Source organism: Crassostrea angulata, chromosome 10 (assembly GCF_025612915.1).
Source record: "Crassostrea angulata isolate pt1a10 chromosome 10, ASM2561291v2, whole genome shotgun sequence".
Classification (NCBI taxonomy): Eukaryota; Metazoa; Mollusca; class Bivalvia; order Ostreida; family Ostreidae; genus Magallana; species Magallana angulata.
The window spans coordinates 47,453,547-47,462,023 of record NC_069120.1 but is presented as its reverse complement, the minus strand read 5'-3'; the positions used below and the strand labels follow the sequence as shown (position 1 = coordinate 47,462,023).

The 8,477-nt window shown below is 32.2% G+C and overlaps 1 pseudogene; it reads right to left on the bottom strand.

Annotated features, from left to right (window-relative positions):
* Positions 1–1,509: 1,509 nt before the first annotated feature.
* On the bottom strand, positions 1,510–8,442 carry LOC128164414 (receptor-type tyrosine-protein phosphatase alpha-like; annotated as a pseudogene).
* Between the last annotated feature and the right edge of the window lie 35 nt (positions 8,443–8,477).

The following is an 8,477-nucleotide window of genomic DNA, read 5'->3' as shown; positions in this document are numbered from 1 at the left end:
TAATATTAGTTGTGTTGGGGAATGCAAATGTTTCAAGTCCGAATTATTTTGCACTGCTCTTTGCAGTGCAACTGCTTAGACAATTAGATCATGTACATTCAAAAATGAGCTGCAGCATGTTTTTATACGCATGCGCAGAGTGTTCATATATGAAATGAACATCAAATTATATCATACAACAAATTCTTTTTCATAATTTCACAGAAAATAAAGTTATGTTCAAGGAACCTTCATGCAAAATTTGGTGCTTGTCTCCACAAGTGAAATATTTTGCTGAAATATTGACCTAAGCCGCTACACTAATATATTTCTTTTAAGAAAGCGCGACACCATGCATGCATATGGAGTCGGGGTATGGACGGGGAGGGGGCGTAACGACAGAGATGCGTGTGTGGGAGGTGGGAGGGAGGGGATTCTTGTTACATGTATATATACACGTAGATCAAATCTTAGGGGTCAACAGACCATGATTGCAGATATTACTCCTGTCCTCTTGGCAAATGGACAGTTAATTATGTACCAAAACGTCAAAAACATATGTAGACTGTACAAACCAGCAATATGATTTTTACATAGTTGGATCAGAATCCTATAATTTTACATTTTTAATTTGTCTTAATTTTTTATGATTTCTCTTTGTTGATGAAAGTTAACTTAAAGTGTACAATGTTCATTTTTTAACGTGATCTTTGCCGATATAGTCAAGATGATTATTTGAATTACATTTCAAATATCGCTTTATGTTCTATGACTATCTATTAGTATAGTATCCATTCAGTAGGAAAATCAACAAACGGACAGTATACGTGGGTTTATCATGAAAACAAGTATCTTATACATGTAGCGCTAATTTGTTGTATTGCATAAACTATTTAACAGCATTTGATGCAAATTTTACAAATATCAAACAAATCATTTTAAAACACTGTAGATTTTAAATCTCAAAACAAGGCAAATATTAAAATATACAAAAATAATTTTATAAATAAATTTGTAGAAGCGGATATAAGAGATTCGGTTTTAATCAAATTGATAAAAAATAATCATTAACAAACATAAACTATGTCAGTACTAGTACAAAATGTAGGAATTTATGTTCTGCTTGACATGAAATTACGTGGAAAACAATTGACGATATTCTAAAAATACTTACTAAATTCAACAATAAAGAAAACCTAACAAATAAGCACATAAACAACTGCAACAAATCAACATTTTTTAACAACCAACAATTAAGACTACAACAATGATGTGCAACTAAGATGGCACTTTCTAAAATGTGAACTTAACAGCATGAAACAGTTAGCGTGTATTTTCATTGAATCAAATTATTCAAAGTTTAAAAGTTAAAAACAAATGCTAAATTCATCTAAATTAATTCAATGATCAGATATCATTTTACATAAATGAATAGAACACAATTCTGATAGTAAAAACAACACATTTTTCATTTGAATGTTAAAAATCTAATGTAGTATAAAACTATTGTTCATCACAGACTGTTTCCAGAATGTTGTATACATGTACTAGATTCTGAGCACTAAATAAAATTGTTTTGTGGAACAACGCTCGGAAATATTTTCCAAAAAGTCTAAACGTTTGCATACAAAGTGTCATTCTGTAAGTAGTCTGAAATCGTGTCGAAACAAAATTGGTATTCCTCCTAAAAAGACCAAAACAAAATAGTTAACACAATTATACTCCTTCTTAAAAAAGAAATATAATAAACAAATTATACGTCTTGTTCATACACATATGCTGCTTTCTTGATGCAATTTAAATATGAAAACATTATGTTTATTACTATATAGAAAAGCCTTTGCTGTGACATTAACTGTAATGATCGATTTCAGTCATCAAATATGTAATACAAAAATTAATATCATCACTGATTTTCTGAACATAACAACATGGAATAATCACGACAGCTGCAATGTATAAAAACGGTTAAATGTTACCAGACTGGACAAGAATTCTGGTCTCCGTGTCTGAAGCTGTCTTGTGATGGTGAATAAATCCACTTCTTCATCCATCATCATTTGTTCCAGGGCATTAAATACAGTTCAGAATGAACCACATCGTTTGGCACCATCACTGTTAACAAACTTATATATCAATTTATCTTTGCTACTCTGATGGGCATTAAGTTGGATGAATCAACTCTTCTACTAGTATATATCAAAACAGATACTAGACAGTATACTAAATACTAGACAGTTGAATCATATTGTTTGGGAATTTGTTCATAATGAAAGAGCGTATGCTTGAATATATCAAACCTGGAGAGGACAAGTATTCTCCCAGTAGGATGGGTCCTTTCCTCTATTTTGGCTTCTTGAACAAGGTCAATCAGTATTCTTCTACTCTTGCTGTCAAACTCATCTTCCCACCATCTACACTCGAGTACGGCAACTCGCATGCTGCTTCCTCCCTGTAAAGATTGACAAGGATTATTTCATTATGTATTATTTTATTCATTTGTTCCGTCGTTATACTGATAATCATTGGTATCTTGCAGAACTGAGAAACAAACCTTTTGCTGTAGTGTAATGTAAGTCTTGGCCACATATTTTGCCTGTGTACTCTCAGCCAATTTGACTGTAAAAGGCCCAACTGTTTTTTGTTGATTCTTGGTTGGTAGCCAAAAAGAAGTCTGCAATATGACATATCAAATATCTTTCATATCTGCATGTAATACCCAGTATGTAAAACGTAAAAATCTAAGTAAATGTAATTGCAAATTTACTTATTTACTATTATGGTATATACAGGAGTATTCTCCTTAAAAGAATGTAAGACTGTACCGATTTCACTTCCTCTAGAGGAAACAGCGATACGATGGTACATGTAAAGTAAGTCTTCACAAGAGTCAGGAAATGTTCTGTGTAGTCCGGTAGAGGGAACTGGGCACTGATGAATAGGTCACATCGTGTAAACGACTGCAATTCAAAAAACACTTCTAAGTTTTCAAGTGATGTCAATCTATATTGATAACCAAAGGATGTTTAAAGAGATCATTATCTTTTTGACTATCAAGAGTTGGAGCAAAAATCTGATTGTCATCGCTTAGATGTAGGGGATAATTGTTGTTCCTCTTCAAATACAAGAATACTTGAATTTGCATGCATAAGAAAATTATACATTTACTTAGAGGCAGGAAAAGTCAGATATAATTTTGTAAAGTCTCATTTCTTTTCACTGTTATTATTGTATATTTCTATACCTGTAAACAGACTGCGTTGTAATATAAACTTTCTGTTGAATTTGTTAATGGACAGATATATCTCTCAACTGCATTCATATGAAACATGCAAAAAAATTTAGTGTAAAGTAACCCTAAACAAACATATAATTGATAAAATCACTTCATGCCCACATTTCGAGGAAATAAGTTAAAAAAAGACTTCTAGCTGTATTTATTGTTCTTCATGACATTCTTTCAAAATGCATATATGATTGATAAAATCATTTCATGTCCACATTTTAAGTGAAAAGATGGTTGAGAGAGAAAATAAAGTAAAAAGACTTCAGCTGTTTTTATTGTTCTTCATGAACTTCATTCAATATGCATATGAGCAGACAACTCACCCGGTAAGACATTTGGAACATAGTTTGCTGAAACGTTCGACATTCCAGATTTAAAATCGCCACGTGTATACACTTTTCTAAAGGACAACAATTCCTAAAAGGCAAACAGTAATGTTATATACGCAATTAAAGGAAGAATCCTGTCATCTAACTTATCTAATTTTCTGAAGTTTGTTTACTTAGTTAACATAAGTGTGTCAAATTTATAATTATACAGAATAATTCTGTATACATTGACTTATACCAGACATTAACATGTTCCATCTTCAGAAAAAAAACAAGATACAAATACCTTCCAAAACCCCAGGTTAAAAATCCTCATGTGTATACACTTTTTTAAAGTACACTAGTTCCTAAAGGCGTACAGTAATGTTTGAAACGCAGTTACAAGAAGACGCCAATCAATTGGATCACATCATCTAAGTTAACTTAATTTTGTAAATTGGCAATACATTGATTAAGACCAAACATACACATAAACATATATCTTCCAAAATTAAATAAGCATCTTAATATAAACCAAAAAACAACCCATCCTAAAAACCAAAACAAACAAAGCATTTATATTTTATTGGAAAACCTCTCTTCTAGTCACATAAAGAAATTGATGAGAAAAATTGAAATTTACAGCTGGAAAGCACGCTGATCTGTTTTCTTCACAATCTATTCTTCATATTTTATAATCATTTTTTATTTCAGTGAATAGTGCATGGTCCTCAATTAAAAAATATGTCTGCCTTGTTCCCAAGTTTAGATCAAATTAGCTGCCTGGTTTTTGCAAATATGTCAAAATATTAAAAATATTTTAAAAACAAAAATCAGAAGAATTCTCAGAAATGCTCGCTGAAATATATGGTGAACAATGAACAAATTTTATGATATGGACTGACATTTACTTTTACATGTATTTCAAAGTACCTCAAACTCTAGTGCAAATGGTGATTTTTTGGAGACGTCTCCGTGGTTCAAGTAACAAGAGTGATCCTGAAATTCCTTGAGAAAAAAATCTACTGGTACAGCACGGAGTCGTCCTCTGAAAGCCTCAAGTAACGCCATATACACGGTCTTGTATTGATCCTGGTGAAAATATTCAAATTCTTAATGGTAAAAAGAACTCTGATAGTCAATCTTTAAATACATTGAAAAAGACATTTTACGGTACTGATCATTAAAATCACACGCCGATCATTTCTTAAAAAGGAATATTTTTTACCTTTAAACGAATCAATATACCCACATTCGCTATAATGGATATAGACGACAAAGAATTCTTACTTTTATCTAACGATTTCTAGTCACTTACTTCTCCTTGTATCATATTCATCCTGTCATTCCTCATCTTCTCTACATACTGTGGTACGTTTACTTTTCCAGTTCTCTCCCCTTTATTATACAAGGCATCTAATGCTATGAACGTCCCAGTTCTGCCGATACCTGCACTGTATGAATAGTCATATATTAGGACCCAGTCATTACATACAACCATAATGCAATAAACACAAGACTGTTTTACTATACAATTACCTGCAGTGAACAACGATACATTCCATGTGATGTTCCTCTGCAGTTTTCATCACGTGACGATGGAACACCACTAGACTGAGTGGTTCTGGGACCCCGTGGTCTGGCCACTGTGTGTAGTGAAACATGAACACGTCTCGCTCTGTATTTTCCTTAGGAAATGTGCATGATAATGTATAGAGATAGGTATTCTAAGACAATGATACTTTAAGCTTTGAAGGAGCATCGTCACGATTTTGGTCAAAATTTATTTTTCCGATTTTAATGTTAACAATGCTTCAGTAAGAAATTTATCATAGTCAACCAAAATTAAATTCGTCGAGTTTTAAGCGAGATACAAGCTCACAGTTCTTTGAGATGTAAACAAAGCTCTGATTATGTTTTTATCTAACATTAGCTTAAAAAAGAATTTTTACTAGCATATTGAACCAATATTAACAAAAACATGGCAAGAGTCTTGTTTACATAGGGAAAATTTTTGATCTATGTTTCTTGCTTATAATTCTTTGACTGGCTTTCAAAAATTTGTTTAATCGTTAGAAATGCAAGGATAAAGTATTGTAAAAAATAAAAACAGAAAAATCGAATTTGATCATGACCATGCCCCTTTAAACACTGAATATCATGATACATAGTGTATCTAATAAATGTGATAAGAAATTTCCACTATTACTATTCATATGTAAGAATTCCACACGCACGCTATTGTGGCCCAATCTTACCCCAAGGGACCATGTTTAAACAACTTGAATCTACACTACCCAAGGATTTATCCACACAAGTGACAGCTTTTCTGGCGAAATTGTTTTTGAAAATTTTAAAAGACTTTTCTCTCTTATTCTTTAATGTAAAGGTTTGACCCACATTGTGGCCCCGCCCTACCCCTTTGAATCACGAATTGAACAAATTCTAAATAACCTTCCATTCAAGTTACATAGTTTCTGTCCAACTGGTTTTTGTGAAGAAGATTTGTTAAAAATACAGACAATTTTCCAATAATTCTTAATGATCTCCCCTTTAAAGTCTTGAGGGCCCTTCCCTCAAAAATATTTTTTGTAAGATTGATTAAATGTGTCACACTGTTTCTGGAGAAGAATATTAAACGGTAAAAAGTTTACAACAACAACGTCAACGATGACAATGACCTACAGCGGACAAAAAACCATATTTGATAAGGTCTAGTTTCTGCCCCCAATTTTTACAATTTAAAAAAACACTTATAATATATATAGAAATCTTGATAATACATAAAACTGAAAATGCCAGTTACAGAAATTTAAAAGTTTAACAATATTGATTATTCCTCGTGTTTCTGTGACGTCACTTAAATGGGCCATTTCGCACATTTTCCAAAAAAACCCCATGAAAATATTTCAGTTTTTCTTCATATTCATAAGTAGGAGAGCGCACCTTTGCTCCAAAACCATTTTTACATATACTATTGTTCATATTATTTTGCATATCATAAAAAAATGGTGTTGGATCAGGCAAGCGCTCGATGAAGTTCTTTTTCGAAAAACAGATGGAAAATACCCAATTTCTGTCTAAAATTCTTACATTCTGTAAAATTAGTTCATTTTTTAAATATTATATTTCTGGTATGCCACCGATTAGACAATTCATCTTTATAAATTTGAACCAGATATATGTTAACCTATCTTTAAGCAAACTTCTAAAGCTCTATTCATAACTTTAAATTTTGGGGCATAAAACATTTTATCCTGCACATACTGCTTTGATCAGAAAAACTCACTTGAGCTAAAAACAGTAGCTCACACTATCAAACAAGCAAAATCAAGAAGGGCCTTACTGTTCTTTTGTTAATTCTCAGATGTCTGATTATATTTTCAGCATAGGTTTGCTCTTTCAGGCAGCGAATGCTGATGACACCTTCCATGTGCTTGTCATTCAGGTCCGGCCAATACTTAGCACATTTTTTCTAAACACAGCATGAAAAGAACAATAACTTTATCCTACAATTAAAGCAATACAACGACATCCTACAATTAAAGCAATTTAACTATAAATCTTTTTGAAATCGTATAGAACATTAAAATGAAAACGTACAGTTTTGGATTCGCTGAGATTTGTTAGACAAACAATGATTCGTGCGTTTTCTTGCCACACCATTCTCCAGAAATCAACAGTAGTACTATTCTTTGGTCCTTGTTATTTAAAAGAAATAATGGGAAAATTATCATACGGATTGAAATCGACCAGTTTTAATCATCTAATGCTAAAGATTTCAAATTACCTTGTGTTGCTAAGTACTTTTTCTTTCCAAACACATCCTACCAAAAGGATTGAGATACATACTTTTTTTTCCATAAAATAATACATAGAGAATAATACATACCCTTTTCCATATCACAGCGTGTATCAGTCCAAGACTCCAATATCAGCCCGAGGGATGATATTGGTCGAGGGCTGATACCGGCTGTGAAATGGAAAAAGGGTATTTATTATTATATTTATTACATACTTAGTAACAAATTATGTAAAAATGCATCAACTTGAACAAATTTATTTTAAATATTATTTGACAGTAGTCTGTACACGTATTAAATAAAAATATGAGATCTTCTTCAAATTAAATGCTCGAAAACTAAAGTTTTTAACTGCATTTAAAAATTTCAACTGCTAGAAAATGTTTCATTTTTCGTCTGTAAACATGCACAAATGCCGAAACGGAAAGAGGCAGAGGTGTTCCGCAAGGGGTGTGATACGGATCCGTATCAGCCCTGGAGGGCTGATAACCTGTATCAGCCCCGGAGGCCGATACGGAATTTGTGATGTCATCTGTATCACATGTGCAAAAAAACTGTATTTATTACTAAGTATGTAATAAATAAAAGGAAAAGAGTTTACACAGGTTATCTTGTCCTACAACAATGTTAAAAGCTTGCCTCAATATAGTTGGCATTTATGTAGTCCGATTCATTCGTCGAGGTGTTTAGAACAACACGAGAGTGATCATCTTTGAAAGAATAAAATAATGCTCAAGTAAAGTAACACATATATAGACTAACTATAGTACATGTTATAGTACGAATAGAACTCTTTTTTTTGGCCCGTCTTGTATTAATGTACTATATTCTCTATATGTTGCCTATTAATATTTCTTTAAAAACCAATAAAAGCAGTTAATACAATATATATGCATTGAAATAATCAGTACTAAATTGTGAGCGAAACTTGAATAACCACAAAAGAAAATTGTCTAAAACTTGTATACGTGTGTAGACTCACATGGAAATATCGTAGTGTATCTATTTTTTGATAGGTTGTCTTCACTTTTCCCTGCAACACATGGGTGTAGCTCTCCCTTTGGAGTTTTCTGTGTGTATTAATTTTTAAGAATATTGATA